This window comes from Anser cygnoides, chromosome 1 (assembly GCF_040182565.1).
Source record: "Anser cygnoides isolate HZ-2024a breed goose chromosome 1, Taihu_goose_T2T_genome, whole genome shotgun sequence".
NCBI classification, from domain to species: domain Eukaryota; kingdom Metazoa; phylum Chordata; class Aves; order Anseriformes; family Anatidae; genus Anser; species Anser cygnoides.
The window spans coordinates 33182557-33200585 of NC_089873.1; the positions used below are offsets into that span (position 1 = coordinate 33182557).

General features: G+C 38.1%; 1 protein-coding gene and 1 long non-coding RNA gene across 11 annotated transcripts in view; one reads left to right on the plus strand and one right to left on the minus strand.

The window, feature by feature from the left end:
* Positions 1-18029, plus strand: part of TMEM117 (transmembrane protein 117) — a 221893-nt gene that overhangs the window by 105324 nt on the left and 98540 nt on the right. The window lies entirely within an intron of this gene.
* Positions 7740-9506, minus strand: LOC125183011 (uncharacterized). The gene is made up of 3 exons (XR_007163986.2): positions 9379-9506; positions 8336-8520; positions 7740-7843 (listed from the first exon to the last, which is right to left on the minus strand). It is a non-coding gene; the product is annotated as an uncharacterized lncRNA (long non-coding RNA).

The window sequence follows — 18029 nt, forward strand, 5'->3', positions numbered from 1 at the left end:
CTATCCACTTGGATGGGTGGATATGGAGGAAGAGACCTACCCAAGACTTCTTGTGAGGACATAGTATTGGAATTTCAAAAGGTTATTACTGAGTGGTGAATCCACACCTACCTTTCGTTATTAGTGGAACAGGATATTGACCCCAAACACACAATTTCCCTGGGTGTGTGAAGCTTCTGAGGCCTCAGAGACACATCATTAAGTTCCCCTGAAGGATCATGGCTATATATCATAACATGTAACTTGTAGTGGAATGCTGCTTGCCTTGAAAAAGCTTATCTGTTCTTCTGTGAGTAAGATTTTCTGTTCTCTGAGATTTTCAGTGCTAACTGAAAAAGCTCCAGGAGATGTACTTTACTGCTGGTTTTGGACATACCAGGTTTTCTGTGTTTGTTATTCCAGAGGACAAATTTCACCCTGTTACATGTTCTGGCTCTGTTAGTGCTGAAAAAAATGTATTTTCTTCCATTCTTTTCATTTTTCTTTATTAGACATTTTTTATCTTCACTCCATGATGAAGGGGGCTCTTGTATTTTCCCATTTTATGAGATTAACACGTCCTACGTGGCTGGTGATGGTGTAGCTAGTTAGGCCTGTAGCTGATTGTGATATTCCCTGATTGTCTATTCGTTTCCTAATAGCTCCTATTAGTGTGGGGAAGGATGGGGGAGGAGGGCGCTATGGAACAGTATGGGACACTAAGATGACATTTTCACGGCACTATCTATCATAACCTGAAGATCTTGCTGCTGGGCTATAATGGTCAGCTGAGGGCTTTTGTTTCATATGTGAAGCTGGAATTGTTTTGCCCCTTGTGCATCACTTTGCATTCATCTACAAAGAATTTAATCTGCAGTTTTATTGCCTAGGGACTTACTTCCATAAGGACCTTTCTCAGTTCTTCACAGTCAGCAAGTCATCATCCTTATTACTGTGAATAACTTAATATCATTATAAAGCTTTCTCACCTCACTGCTCACCCATTTCACAAGGTTACTTAGGAATATGATGAACAACTGCATCCCCTGCACAAATCCCTGTGGAACTCCACTAATGACCTCCCTCCATTGCAAGAGCTGTCTGGCTAACCTACTTACCTCCTGTTTCCTGTCTTTTAACCAGTTATTTATCAACATAAAGACCTTCCCTAAAGCTCTGACTGTTGGGTTTCTATAGAAGCCTTTGATAAGGGATTTTTCAAAAGCCGTTTAAAAAATTCAGGTTAGGCTATTTCAACCACATCTCCTTTATCCACGTGCTTTGTTGACCTCATTCAGTAATCCTGTTCTGAAATATCTCCGTTCCTGATATTTACAGAGCCAGCCACTTAGCACTCCTTTCACAGCCTCAGTGTTCCCTGCTGCCATTAAAGAAATACTCAGACAATGTTGAGTGGCCCTGAATGTGCTGTTTGTATGAAAGACATGGTCCCAGCTCAGGAGCTATGAATGTGTAGAACAGTTTGGAGCCACCTTTGTGTGGCTTCTCGGTGAAAGACAGAGAGCTTATTTCCTAGCAGTTAAAATTGATATACACATTTTCCCTCATTTTCACTCATTTCATCTTTCCCTTTCTTTCAAAACTCTTTAATATTATTGCCTGCACATGGTTTTGTAGGTGAACAAAAATTAATGTGAAAATACTTTGTATGAAACAAAGACAATATTCAAACAAATATTCTGGCATATAACAGAAGGGGCAGCAGAGCCTGAACACGGCTGTTAATGTTACTCTGAAGACAGAAATGTCTCTCTCTGTGCTAAAACCTGTATTCTGAATATGTGTGTGGATTATATGTTTCAGAGAATATCAATCATTGATAAATTACCTCTCTTTTCTGTGTAACACACAGCCTTTTGGATCTCTTAGGGCTGGACAAGGAGGATCTTGCCAAGGTTTGGTTATTTCCATTGTTAGGTGGCTATTTTTTGAATCATCGTTTTGGACACAAGAACCTGTGGATGTTTAAGTCACTTAACTTGGGCCCCTCTTGGCCTTCTTGCTTATATATAACTTTTCTCTGCTGCCCTGCTATACAGGCAGTGGCTACAATATAACTGCCTTAGTTTAGAAGTATTTAACAGCAGCAAATATATACTTGCTTAACTCTTCATTTTGACCTTGTAAATGCTAGTGTGTCCTTTATAAACTTGCAGCATAATGCTTTACTGTAATATACAGTGCAGGGTGAAGTAATGTAGCCCATACATTATACTTTAGTAAACTGGTAATTTGATTTTATTTTCTGGTAGATATCCAGTACCTGTAGATTATGCTCTCTCTACTTTATTCTGTATTCATTTTTGTAATAAGAATAGGTGTTTACTTATTGCCATTAAATCATTCTTTGCAAAACTATTAGCATGAATTTTAACAGTATTTGGAGATATTTACTTTTGACTGTTGCCTTTGCAATCCTCTAAAATATTTGTAGAATAGAAGAACAAGCTATTAAATGATTTTGAAGTGCTTCCCTTGTGTCCATTAAAACAGTAGATTATTCTTGTCCTCATTTGCTCTGAGACGTGACTACCTATTTTGACATCCTAGAGGAACAAGGGATTCATCGCCACTATGCAGAATTAGGTTGATTTGCCTCTTTGTTTTTATTTCATCTCATAATGTGTATGAAGTAGCAGGGCATGCTCAAACAAAGTGAGCAACCTTGATGGTGCAAATACTAGCATGTTGCAGAAAATAACAGAAACACCAAACTATTGCAGTGCCAATAGATAGAAAATAAAATACTAGTGTGACTAAAAGATGAAACCTCCTTTAAAATAGGCTAGGACACTGCTTTAAAAAATGCTGAAAGAAAATGTAACATGATCATTAAAAATAATGAAGTTTCTGAGATTCTGTACATATCTCCCTTATAAAAGCATAGCCACAAGTGTTAGTTCTTAAATTAAGTGAGTCTTTAAAAGTCATCCTTCTCACCAGAAAATACTGTTCTGCAAAGTGTAATATTTTTTTTTTTTTTAATTTTTTATTTTAATTTATTTTTTTTATTTTATTTTATTTTATTTTATTTTATTTTATTTTATTTTATTTTATTTTATTTTTTTTATTTACAAGGAGAGAAAACTCCACCATCTTGGCACTTGTTCCATGATAGTTTGGAGAGTCAGGAGTCTTGAATGACTGACACCTTTTCTAACTCATGCCTCTGTCAAGGACTGGGCATGACAATTCAGATTATGATCAGTGTCAATCTTCTTGATTGTTTCTATTCCACTGACATATCAAATGGCAAAATAAAACTGTAATTGAATTTGCAGTGGCATCTGAAATACTGTATAGCTAACAATTCCACTGTACTTCAGTAGTGGAAATGAAATTTAACTACGAAGCATGAAATGGAAGGACCAAAGTGGGTGACACGTTACTAAAATCACTTGCTAGGGCTGCACAGGAGTGTGACTAACAGCGACATTGGTGGCAACGTGCTTCTTTCCATTCAAAGAAGCACGCACAATGCCATTTGCTCTTCTTGTTCTTTTGCATTTCTGTTTTTGCTTTCCCCCCCTTCTTACTGGCCAGTTGTAGAGCCATTCTGTAGCTCGTTCTATCTCATTGATAATCTACACGTAAAGTCATCAACACAACTGGTGTTCATACACCCAGTCATACAAGACTACTAATTTTGTATTTTCAATTCTGTAGGGCACAAATGTGCTATATCCTGCTTTTCTTCATGGCTGGTATCTAGTTATATAAGGTGGAGTGTGCCTGGTGTCATCTGAGTTCATCCAATCATCCCATCAAGTCAGATTGCACTATTATTTATTCATTGATTGATGGTGTAGCCATCTGTTCATGTGCTCTAGATTATAATTATCTGCCTTTTCAAGCTTGATCTTTTTTTTGTATTCCCCTGTTACCTTGTCATTTGAATTCTGACCAGGCATTGCCAGAGGTGTTACTTCATCCCTGTCACTTTCCCAGCAAGTGACTTCTTTCAGCTCATCCTCACAGCAGGTGTCTTTGTTGCATGAAGATAACCATTTTCTGGGCTTTAAAACATGTGCTCGGTATATCTATCAATAAAAGCCTCAGCATTTTCTTCTTCTGAAGACTACCATCAGCTCCACCTCAGAATTCAAGAAGGCAGAGCATCCTCCCTTTTGAATACCACGAACAGCCTGCCTCCAACAAGTGGGCTTCTTGTGTACACCGTGCACCAAGCAGGGACCTGCACCTTGAGTGCGTGTATGTGATTTTGTGGGATGCTCTTTCTCCAGTGTATAAATCAGCAAATTTTAGGGAATGATGGGCACACATAAAGCAGAAGCATCTGACTACGTGTATGTCATGTGTGTTGATTTGAGCTGACTTGTTGATTTGGGGATTAGTCATAGAAGGGTCTCAAAAATGTTTAACATTTGGTGTTGGGCATTGAGACTTATCAGTTATAGTGCTGGCACTGATCCCAAATATATAGTTCACTGATTGCTGATTAATTATGTATCATTAATAACTCAATGAAACACTTTGATTTTTATTTGATTTAAACCATATGAATTGAGAAGTTTTTCCCTGTAGCACTTAAGCATTTTCAGTAATCTGAAAACTATCAGTCATTTTTGTCGATATACGAATACAACCTAAAGATCCTGTGAGAATGCTGCATTTGATGTTCTAGGCACTCTGATGTACTTTACTTTTGACCCAGAACTGGAAAACATAGAGGAGTGGCCCGAGAATGGATTTTGCAAAATTAGGCTTAATTCATAGTAGTTCTCTTTGCCTTAGAAATCAAAAAGTAATGTCGGATTTCTGCTTCCAGACCAAGCAGTGCAGTTGGTGAATGGTCTTACCACAAGAATACAGCTGTTTCAAGCTGGCTAAAGAGATTCTCTTAATTATCAGAAAAGCAGTCCAGATTCTCAGCTCAGTCCTATGCCAGGTTCTTCACTCCCTTTTCAGATCTGAATCTTGATCAGTTTTCTGTTGGGACCAAAAGTCTGCTGATGGTCAGTCAAGGTTCACCTGGTAGCAATCAACCCAACAGTCTTCAGTGAGTGAGCGCAGAGTTTCTGGTACCCTGCTATGCTCAGCGTTGCGGTGGAACATATCTAGGTATTCTTCCTGGATGCAATACCTCTACAATACAATCTTAAATTCTTTGTGCTTTCAAGTTTCCAATTTCTGTCACAGTCAGAAAAATTAACATACTTGTTTTTCCCCCCTTCTCTCCATATCTGTGGGCTGAGGTGTCAAGATGGATGTCTCTTTTTTGAACTGACAACAGCAGAAATTCCCACAATGTTTATGAAGAGCTGACAAATGCAAAAAGTTAGACCCTGCTTGCTGAGACTGACCATGGTGACAGCAAGCTGCCTCTTACAAGATTGCTTTGGAGTTTCTTTCCATCGCTGGCGCACTTTCCAATTGCAGTTCAGGCTACATTCCTTCTGGAAAGTGTCTCTGCTTCTAGCATTGCCAAAACACACAAAGACCTCTTTCTTCTCTTCATGAAGCTGAACACCATATACAGGTGTCCTAACTGATGTGGTAGGTAGTTGGGTGGGTCTCACTGTTTGTGTATGTCCTAGTTTACCACCCAGCCTCAGTCACAGTCCAAGCAAACACCTGAGGTAAAAAGAGATTTGCTGATAACTGGAGCTCTCTGAGATGTGTGGGCCTTGTGTGCACTCGTTTTCCACCCTTATTCTTACTTTCCTCAGAACTGTTTCCTCTACTGCTCGCAGATTATGTAAATGATGTTAAACAATACCTATTATTGCTATCCTGTAGGTGAAAAGAGAATAAATCAAGACATACTGAACAGCACCGTGATCTTTCAGAAGTAGCTGCTCTTTTGTGCTTTCATGCTTTAGTTGCAATAAAGTGAGTTTGCATGTGAACTGTATGTTTTGAATAGTCCTCTTGTTGATTATTAATGTGCTTTTACTCTTTAGAAGCTGCAGGTGTTTTTTTATGAAAACAAGACTTAATCCACTTGTTCTAAAGAGGACTTAATGCAAGGCCAGAAATGATAGTAGATAGAGATGATTGTAGTTACCCAGCCACATGGATATGGACGTAGTTTTTCTGAGTTTTGGAACAGAGGAAGAGATACATTTTTAGCATTAGTTCTCTATTTAGCCTAGATCAAAGACAACATACACCTGTAATCAATATGCACACTGTTCTTCGGTGGTTGTGGTTGTAGGAGGCTCAGGAGGTGCAGCAAAGTGGAAAAGATGTTTACTGTTTAGAAGCTACAGGTTTTTTATTGAATGCCTGGACACACACCAATTCCTCTGAAAATATGGAACTTCATCAGATTTAAAAAGTGAAGTCACATTTCTTTTCTGATTACACCTGTTGTGTGATTTTCTGTTGTTATAATATTGAAACCAGTGCTTTTGTGAGGGCTGCTGGGATGACTCTTAGTGTAAGATAAAATTCTGTGTATATAAATGCATTGTAATTGATCTCACTGTTAAAGCACAGAAAGCCTATACCTGACTTAATCGTCTTGGCGCTCCCTTATACCTTCTAAAACCCCTTAAAAAAAAACCTTAAAAACTAACTTATGCAACATGTATATCCATCAGACAAATGGGAATTCTGCAAAACTAGTCAAAAAGTCCAGGACACGTTGCCCAGGGCTGCATGGGCACAGTTTACTTCACTGGTTTCAGTGGTCATTGAAAGTTTTGTGGCTGCTTTTTCCACATTACGTGTTCATCTGTAGGGGGTGAGGAACTCAACTATTCCAGGCAGAAGGAGAAAGCGAGGTAGCAAGCTAAGACTTGACAACCTACGCATTGTGTAGTGGTGTGCTTAGAAGTTAAGTGATTGTCTTCTGACTGCAGTGAATGTGAAACTGAGGCCTAACACTTGCTTCCTTTTAACCTCACTTATCCGTGCATTTTTTTTTCTGATCATAAAGTTTCTTTTAATTCCAGAACAGGGATTGTCTGTGTTCTGAAATCTTGAGTATTCTGAAATGCTTAAAAAATTAATGAAGGATCATGTCAAATATTAATGGGAGCTATTCTGTTCTCCGAATGTTGGAGGTGAAAGATATGGCTAAGTCTTTTTCAAAAGACAAGGTGTAAGGGAGACGATACATTTTCCAACAACTCAAATATTGTTCAATTGATTTGGTTTGTAGCTTCAGGTAGCCATACAGCTATAAATCAGTATGTCGTACATTCATTTTTCTTCTTTATTATACTCTCCTTTGCTCTTTTTCATGTAGAACTGTACTTGTTTCTCGATGGCATTTATGCGGCAGATCTTGACATATCCAGATTACATGTATTTAGAAGCTGAAGTCAGAGTACCATATAAATTAAAGTAACTACACAACAATTTTGCATTCTGACATATGATGTACTCCTTAGAAAGGGTGTGAAAGAGTGGGTGTCAGAAGTACTGCAGAAGTGGGGCTCTAGAAATAACATGTTCTTACTGAAGATTGTGGAGTACATATGGCAAATGTGTAAACTGTCGGAGTCTCTAAGATGGACACTTCCTTTCTGGAACAGTTGTCTGGTTGTGTTTGAGTCTGCAAGCACAAACCTTTTTCACTGACTGGCAAAAAAAAAAAAAAAAAGGGTATTTGAAGCCATTACCTCAATAAATCTGAGAGGATGTGTAATGAGAAGCTCTATAGAGGAATGGGAAGGGGTTGCTTGATAAGTATTATAAAAAAATATTGAATTGACTGTGCAAATTCAGCTGAAGATCTTTAATGGACTAAATATATGGTGAAATAAGGCCTTCGGTATCCACAGGGAGAGATTAGCAGCAGATGGCAGTGGTACACAGCAAAGCATTTTTTTAATTCTGAATTCCTTCAGGGTCTGTACAATGAACTTGGTAACTGTAAAAGGAAAAGCGGAAAGAAATCTGTTTTATTATGAAAAAACATCACAGTACTCTTGCCTAACAAAATGATGTATAAAATCGGTGCTTCTTTACAAAGGAGAGCACAGCTGAAATTGATAAAGAAAGAAGAGACGATTTCTAGTCTTAAACAACACTATTTTGAGGGACAGATATTCAGCTGAGAAACTTTATTATGAAGTTGGAAGAAGCTGTAGTTGCCTCTGGTGTCCAGTTTCCTTCTGTGTAGACTTGCCTTCTCTTTTTACGCTTCACATTTCACATTCGCTAGAGTGTAATCATCATAACTGAAATCAGTGACAAATTCCTGTTGTGTGGATTTCATGCCTGATGCTGTTTTATTGAGAAAATACGTTTAGAGTATGGTCAGAAAGAAAGTTTAAATGCCCATGTTACCAGGGTATCATTCATTTCGTGTTCGGGCATGCCTAGAAGAAAAGGAAGGTTATTCTCACAACAGCTACAGTACCTTGAAAATGGTGTCTTGTGTTGTTGCCATAGGTCAATTCAACTCACACATTGTGAAGATCAATACATCAGAAGAGCAATTAAGAAAATGCCTGTGTAACCACAGCACAGAATTAATTTTCCTGTGTGGTATTGCATAATATATGAATTTGTACTTTAGTGTGAGAAATCTTCTCTTCATTCAACCTGCTGAGAAATAATAGAAACCTGCATCACACAAAGTGAGGATTGTTAACCTGTGAGTGAAATCACTGGCTGTGCCCTATATGTAAGAAGGTGAATAGTAAAGCTAAGCCTGAAATGGAGAAATCTTAGGACCTGTCAAAGTCAGAATTATGGTACTGTAGCCAGAAGGTCAGATTTTTGAAATCTATACTTGTGATTGTGCTCAGGAAACACTACAAATTTGACATGTTCAAACACAGTTTCTACAGAAAAAAAAAAAATCAGATAGATTGGCTTCTAAAAACTCTTTGTTGCCGAAACCCAAGTTTAACTTTGGTGCAGTTCTGCTGACTACAACAGACTTAAAATATACAAATGCTTCTTAAAAACTGATATATTAAAATAAAAAGATTCGATCAATTTGAATTAAAATTCATTATAAAGCTTCCTTTAATAAAAGGCTCTCAGTAAGATGATTCTACTTTTTCCTTCGTTTCTTTTTATTGTTATTTTACATTACTTGAAATGGGATCTTCAAGTGCTCTTTTAAATGGTTAGAAAGATTGTGGAGTTTCACTTAAACTTTTGTAAGTACCTTTAAAGCCTCCATTAAACAGCTATTTTTGTAATTTCGTACAGTACTACGCTTCTCCAAATCACAAAAGAAATCACTGCCTCCTACACTGGCAGTAATAAAAAAGGCTTTGCATTTTGCAGACATTAGGGACGGATCTTTATAGCAACTCATGGAGATAGGTATGCAAATATCCCCCTTTTTTTACAACAGAGAACTGAAGCAAAGAAAAAGCTAACAGATAAAGCTTTTTCAAGCCAAATTAATCAGGTGTTACCCCCACCTGCCAATAAAGTTACACTGACCTTTATATTAGTATAAATGATGACAAAAGGATTTATATTGGGCAGCAGCTTGTCAATCCTTGTATCTTGCAGTTGAAAATGCTTTGTTGCTTGTCTGGCTCATGTGGGGAATTGGTGATGGAGAACAGATGAGAACCCTGCTCTCAGCTCCGTATTTGTCCCATCACTGTTTTCCTCAAGTCTAAGTAAAATTATTTTCTCTGTTTCCACTGATGGCAGCATTCCAGTGTATCTAAATGGTATCTGTCTCTGCAGAGACACTGAATAACTTCTACAGAAAACTAAAATGGCACGTAAGTGCCCAGGGGAATCATAAACAGGAGGAGCTGCTCTGGGTTTTTATCCTAGCCAGCCATAAAAGTATATTATGAGGTTTTTCCTCGCCTATAAGCAGGTGAGAAACAACTTAAGTAATTTAACAACTGGATCTACTACAAAATGGATGGAGTACTGTCAGAAGGATTATCGGGGAGTACAGATCATGTAGGTGTGATTTCATCAGTATATTGTTGGCGAAGGTCCAGCACTAGGGCGAGGCACAGCTCAAATTATGACATCTTAAGTGTTGTCATAGGCAGGCCCATACTTTTCACACTGGTTTCTTGGACTTCTTTTTATTGCTCATAGGCCTCACCAATATCCGCAGCAGATTATGAGGGAGGCTTTATACCTGTATGGCTTTCCACCACCTGACAGTACCATGCAAAGTTAGCCATTTGCCGTCTGGTCTTCACTACAGGAGAAGTGGGAGGTGAGATACCTGCATTATACTTGGGTTAGTACTTGACCCAGGGGTTGAGCATAGGATTTGTGTGACCAAATGGTGGTTTGGTCATATAAAGGGTGTGGTTTATATTCCACTTTTTAATATGAGCTGAATTTTCTGGACTATGTTAATAACCAGTGGAGAGAAAAAGGCATGTTGAGTGCATGGAGTGTAGTGGACATCTGAAACGATGCAGACGAACCACATTTTAAAACTACTTATTTCTCTCCACAGGCAATAAAGGTGCAGGGTAACAGATAAATAATAATTTGTAGGTTGATAGGTTTGCATGTTTGCATTTGTGGTATTAAAGTTATGTATCTGGATGCAGGGGATAGAGAAATGCCAGAAATTGTCCCACACAAAAAGCAGAGTTAAAGCATAGTGATGTTTACTGTCAAACATCCCTTTGGAAGTAAGGAAGGTAAAGGAAGACTTCCAGAATGGCAAGGCTTTCCTGGCAAAACATTAAAAGAACTTCACATAAAATCTGAAGCTCATGCAGCAATGAATAAATTAAACCATAATGCAAATAAAACATAAAGAATTCACATACAAAAGGAGCGTGAAATCAAGGACTGTATGAAGAGTAATGGGAACAAGCATGACTGTATCCTCTAGAATCTGAAATTTTACCTTAAAGTTAGCAAAACTCTTAGGAAAAAAAGTTATTTAAGCTATTGAAAATTCAAGACTGATTTCAGCAAGGTCTGTGGGCATGTATAAATTAAAACCTGTGTGTGTGCACAGATTCAATACCGAGAGACATCCTGTTTGTAGTATTTCTCTACTAATGGAAAACAGCCTTCATCTATATGAGGCAAATGGATATTATTAATCCTACAGTACCCTAATCTGTATAAGGCAAACAAATATAGTTCATTTATTGCAAAGCTGGCCTGTGACCACAAAAAGCCTCATTTCATTGATTTCTTCTGAATCTCTCATCCGGCAGTGATTTCCTGGCATCTTGTTCTCGTTGGCATGACCAAAGACAGGCTGGGCGTATACCATCTGCAATGCTTATTCGTGCTTTGCTAACCCACAATTTATATTGATTCAACCTATTTCCAAGGTTATCTTATGCCATTTAGTAGACCAACAGCTTTTAAATGAATTGAGGTAGCATGATGGGCCTGAATCAGCCACATGATGCTCCAAGCCGGATATTTGGGAATGACCTCAGAACAGATGCCAACACTGCCTGATTATTTCTCTGTGAGGGTGTACTTCTGGTGTCTTGTCAGGTCAGCTTTGCATCTTATTTTGCCTTTGGAAAGGCATAGAGATTTGGGAGCTGATGATCTGATACAGCGAAAGCTGCATGCCACTCTAATGTTGAAGGTTAAGTGCTGCTGGTCTGCTGGGTTATTGAAGGCTTGTTTAGCGCTCAGTGGAATGGAGCTTTTGTACTCCCGTGTAACGAAAACCTAAATTACTAACAAGTGTTATAAAATTCCAGTTATTTGACAAGAAGGTATAACCAGAAGGGTACTGAGAAGTTGGCTGTAATGTGGATTTTATATTAAAGGCTCTAAAATCTAGCTGTTGAATTTAGCTGTCATAATCTGTTACCTCAGAAATTATTTTTCTCCTCTTAGTTTGCTTTTTTAGCATCTCATCCCCTGTCATTCATTTCAAACTGTTGCTGCACAAAAAAATATTGTCATTCTCTACTCTTACGTCTGTGTGTCAATATTCTGGGGTATTTCTATTGTTTCTGAAATACCTCTTATTTCAAGTTCCACCTGTCTCCCTTCCTCCTTTCTGTATACCACACACTTACTGATATCTTAAACTCTTCAGATTTCTTTCTGCTTCTGTAATTTGTTCATTCCAAGTCTTTTGTCCAGTATTGTTACACTGAACAGCCTCACAGTACATGTTGAACTTCAGTTCTTTCACATGGAATTAAAAATCCACCAACTTAACTTACGATGACTTTGTCTATTGTACTTCTGTCTTATGTGGTTTGTGTTCTATATGCTGTAAAAATTTAAGGCACTGACTGTTTCTTTTACTGGCGTTATTGTTATTTATTTATTTTTATTTTTTTGCAAGTCGTACAAGGCTAACAGTAAGGAGTAATAATAATTATAAACATTAGCTCAATTGCTTCACTCTCCTCTTGTATCTTGGGCAGTTGAGTAAATCCTGCACCCATGTGTGTGGTGTTGTCTCCATTGCAATGGTGCAGTTTGTTCTGATGCTCAGAGGGGATGGTGTGCACGCTCACAGCTCTTACTGATGCTAAGGAGCACACTTGCTGTGCCGTCCTGAAGCATATTCTCTGTTTTCTGTGTGTTCCTATTCAGCCCAGGAGAGACCTCTCTGTCAAACACATCAATAAAATATAAACGGTTGAATGCCTTTTATTGAGGTTTTAATCAAAGCAGTCCACTAGACTGTTTCAAAGTAAGTGAAATTGGGAGATTGACAGGAGTGCAGCAGGGGCATGACCACAGCAATGCACTAATAGCTATAATTTCAAAACACTATTAAAGGAAATTACAGAAGACACAGTGGGCTAAATTAACCCTAGCTATAACTGTTGTCTTTAACAGAGTTGCATGAGGTAGAACTTGGTGAATATAATCCTTTCTCTGCAATTAAACTACTTCTTTACACCTGCTATTCATAATGATGCACAGAAGCTGGCTGAAATAAACTGATTATAATACTCCAGTGTAGGGTAGACTTCTTAGAAAAAATTCAGATTGGCATTAGATATTTTGATTCATGAAAAACAAATTAATTGCTAAAGATAAAATGCATTTCAGAATAAAGTATGCAGTTGCTACAAATGATTAAATAATTTTGGAAGAGGAGACGAGTGAATCAGTTGTATTCAAATAAAAACAAGCTGTAAAACATAATAGTAGCACAGAAGAAATATACTCACTTCACTGCATTAGCTTGTGTTCACAAATGACTTTACCAGGCAGAGAAAGAATGTGGTTCCCTTACAGAAGCACTCCGTGTGCTATCCATGTGGCTATAGCTTATAAAAATCTATACAAACTGTCTTAGCTATCAGCAATTAGTATTGATAAAGTTTTGTTTTGTTTTGTTTTGTTTTTTTAAATAGACATTTATTGGAGCCACAGGTTAAATTTACTAATGAAGTTAGAGCCAAGATACTTTTAAAAGGAAAGAGTAGAAAGCTGAATCAACATGTTGATGTACCTGCACCCTTATCAAAGTTTGACTGACCACACTAGAATGATCATCCTCTAACTGATACAGTAGCATCAGTATAAAAGGCAGTGTACGGATCAAGCCTACACACCAGGGAATGAGGAGCCTCGTACAAGTTTAGACAGCTCTCACTCCTTCGAGGCTGTAGCACTCCTAGGTGCTGCTCCAGTTTCAGTTCACTTATAAACACTGAATCCAGCCCCCAGAATCATTTCACTGAGGTCACTTGAGGGAAAATTTGAATTATTCAGTATGTTTTTAAAAGTTTTTGAACTTCAAATGTTGAAGACTTCAGTCTGTTCTGTATAAAATACTGAATGACTTCAGAGAGCGATGTGGATTTTGCTCCTGGTCTCTGCCGCTGCCCATAAAGCATTCAGGCAAAGTTCTTGTAGTTTATGATGTCAGAAGTGTAATCCCTAGAGTGAATTATATATGTTTGTATTCACACCAGGTCATCTTATTACCTGAGGGTTTACAGGCAGTCAGATTGCTTCCACCAGCTGACAGGTTTTTGAAGCCTGAGCAGTAGTTTGCCTCAGTAGCACCCATGTCTCAGGTAAGGGTAAACGACTGACATCATATTGGCATGAGAAGAGTATAGAAAGTTCAGGTCCATTCCATCTAATCTTAAATGTTTATGGCAATCTGTGCTTTTTTTATTTCAGATGCTAACAACCCTTGTTAAAGCAGGTATAATTTTTCTGAGACTGAATCTTCCTGTCCTTTTTCAAAAAATACTTAAGGAAATACTTCTGTCCATCTCAAGCACTCTACTATGTAAATACAGCACTTCAGGCAGACTACTTGGAATTTCCTACCACTGTTGACCTGTTCCCAATGTAAAAGGAAAAAGCACTTTATGGGATAAGGGGAAAGAAGTATCTTTTTTTTTGGTAAGGACCACCGTCTTTCTAGGGAAAGAACATAAATTGTAATTATCAATAATTCTAATTGAACATACAGGAAAATGGGAGGAATGTCTTGAAATTCAGTTTTCAATGACTTTCATTAATTTCAACATCAAGATAACTTTGTGATAGGGTAAAAATAGATAGACTTCCAGACTTGTTTTCTAGTCTAGTAGTAGTACAATAGGAGAAATTATGAAAGGATGTCGCTCATCTGGCTATTTATGTCTATTTTGTATTTACATCCAGCAATTATCATACATTGGGGTAGCTGGCATCCCACCCATTAAAGGCACGCAACATTTCAGGTTAAATGTATATTTACACTTCCTGCTAAGCTGGAATCACTCATATGTTTCTTCCTATGCCAATATGAAAAAAAAACACGCTTACTAAATATATAGGATTTTTATTTTGTTCTCATTTATGTTGTGGTTTTGCGTGATTTGGTTGAGTGAGGATGAAACAGTTATTGGGGGAGATAGGCTAAAGGTCTGAGATGTGCAGCTGGTCAGATTTAGTCATTTCTCTGTCTTCTGAGTGGTAGGGCTCTCACAGAGATTTAACTTCTATAAAGTTAGGTCCTCTGCATTGCTGAGCCTCTTCCCTTGGCTGACAGTTTCATTGTTCCAGAGGAACATAGCTGTCAGAGAAGGTCGTTGCTGCAAAGGGGACAGCAGTCTCTCCAGTACCTAAGGCCATTCCCACAGAGAGTTTTGAAGACTGTGGCGATGACCTTCACCTGGACTCTGAAATCACGGGGGAGTTTGCGCAGAGGCCAGCATGCCAGGGCGATGCGTTCATAGTGGCTGGCGTTGCTAAGCAGACTGGCAGCTGCTTTTAGGAGCAGTGGGAGTTTTCTGCAATATATGTTTTTCATTCTTGGATACAATGAAATGCAGTAATCAAGCCTGGAGGTCATGCACGTGTTGATCATTGCTGCCAAATCTGTGCTTGTAGATTCAGTATGTTTTTCAATACTTCATGCAACAAAATGATGTGTATCATGGTGGCAGATTTTCCTCATTTCTGCTTTGTCTTCATTGTGAGTGAAGAGGAAGCAGCAGTGGTTTGACAGGATCAAGGAGTAGTTCTTACACACTGTGCATCCTGTACATCCCTAGGATGCACAGTCTGCACAGGGACTGAGCTTTGTGTGCTCCCCAGTTTGCTCATACGGTGGCAGTTGATGACCAAATGATTAAGAACATCCCGTTAAGAACTCCAATTCCAATCTAGTTCTTTTCATAGCTGTGTAACTAAGGAGCAGCAATCCTTCTGTAGTCTGATTCCTTTCCCTGCTTTATACAGTGTTTTCTTTGGCCTTTAATTTGCTTGAAAATAGCAACAAAAAAGTATTTCCATTGAACTAATTGGTGCTTTGAACAAAAATGTGCATATCCCTTTTCTAAATATAAAAAGAAGAGACTCGATGCTCACAAGCGTGTCTGACAGACTAACTATTCTGTACAAACAGGTTTTGTGTTACACTCTTGAAATATTTTTACATACAGCAGCTAACAAGACCTTGAAGGATTATTCAAAATTGTGTTTCTGTTGAGCATGTGTTGCTACACACAGACACTGACATAAAGGAACAAAGCCTGGTATTACCTCCACTAATGTTACTGTAGCATTTTGAGGATGTTGCTCTACTGGCTTATGTTGGGGGTAATAAGCAAATCAGTTAGTATTAGTTATTTGTGCAACTTAATGACATTTATAGGCAGCCTGACAACCCTTCTTTCATCATACATGTTAAAAAACAGAAAAAAATAAGTTTTGGGTAAGAACACTGGTCAGAAAAAGCTTGGAAATTAGAAGCAGGGAATCTGTTTCCTGCTGCCGTGCTCAGCAAACCACCTTGCTACCTTAAGCACTTAACCGCAGTACTTATGTGCAAAGTGTCACAGCCTTTGGGTCTCTCTCTAGACAAAGGAGAGAGACTGCTACTAGTCTCTGTTCAGAGGGCAGTTTAGTCTTTCAAGGAGTTGAATCTCCCCTGAAAGTGTCTGCATTTCCTCAGGAAAAAGGAGTCAAAAAACAGTTAAGCTTATAAAGTTATGTGAGAGAAATCCAGGCTCCCAAGTGCGTTATTAGTAAGTAAGAAAACATTCAAGACATGCTGAAGTCTGTCATTTTCTTTCTGAAAGAAGATAATGCTGCTAAGCATGCCCAAGAGAATAGGCATGCACATGCCCTCACACTGTATACCAGGGATGCTATGTATTGCAGGACAGGTCCAAACGCGAAACAGAGATAGATGATTTGCACCTCTTTCTTTTCTTCCAATATTAGTCTCAATCAATTTATTGTTTGGCTTCTGCAATTCGTCCATCAGAAGCAAAGCAATTGGAATGCATAAGTATGGCCGAGAAATGTTATTCTTTTTTCATCATATTTTCCTTGTGCTATTAAATTATTCGATTTGAAAATCATGAATCCTCTTTGTGCTGTACAGAGTTTACAGTTTATAAGGACATCTTCAAGTGTCAGTAGAAGAATTAAAGAATGCTCAGTTTCATGTGTTGATTTTCTACGCTAGCCAGTCCTGACTTAAAAAATACAATCTAATATCATTGATTCAAATAGTTCCTTCATCTTTTCTAATAAGTATAAACAATGCTGTCATCCCCTCTAGAATAAAAATCTTTTTTTGGTATACCAGGGCAATTCTGGTTTAGTAATTTGCCTTGAAGGAAAGCCATGATTGAATGAGAGTATACATGTCTACTACAGCAGTAGGAGCCCACCTTCCTCCCTCCTTCCCTCACTTTTTTTCCAGAGATAATACAAGGAATTGCAGTGGCTACTTTTCCCTTCACCTGTAGCTCTAAACAAGTCAGAGTCCCATAATGGTCCCATATTCTGCTGAGGACTGAAATGGGCAACCTACAAACAGAGGTAAAGGGAATTGCCCTGGTTCTATAGGGGCTGGTCAGACTGGCAGACTGCACCCATGATCAGTGCTTTCCAAAAGGTGAAGGAAAGCCCATTATCCTGGTGGGGCAGTGGAGTTGTCCAGAACAAGTCTTCTGAAAGTAAAAGCAACTTCTCTTAGTTCTCTGGTGCTACAAAGCCATACCGGCCATTTTTATTTACTATTTCTCTATATTCAATTATAAGATTTTTATTTTAATACAAATGGAAACTCCAGAAGTAAAAGATTCAACTTGTATTGATAAGATGAACATAACGTCTGTACATATAATTTTACTGAATTTACAGATCTGTCAGTTACTCTTCTCACAAGACAGTATTGCTAAGTGAGGTCTAGCAGAGGTTGTCTATGGTGATGTTAAAACAGACAAATGCACAGTATTTTGCTTGTAAAATAGTTTGTCTGACAGGGAAGCTTCTAGGGCTCCTCCCAGGTTTAATTCAATCCAAGAATGTGTTTGGGAAGACAAACTATTATAAAACCTAGATTAAAAAGTCTATATTTTATCTTCTAGAATTTATTAATACTATTTAGAAACTGATGAGATATGTTGTTTATCAGTGTAGAAGAAATTGAACTGGAATAGGCAGCTGGTAGAGTCTTTTTTTCATTGTTCAATATCAATGCATTAAAGAGAAATGAAGTCTGAGATATGAACCAAAACATCATTTTAATACTAATTACTGCCTGTACTACTAACTAAAAGGTGTTGCAGGCAACATTTTTTCCTTCAATCTGGTAATATACCATGAATATATTTTTGGAAAACAGGAACATGGAAGTAATAAAGTCGAGCCAGAACACAGCTGTGTGTTATAGCAGTTATCAAAGTCAC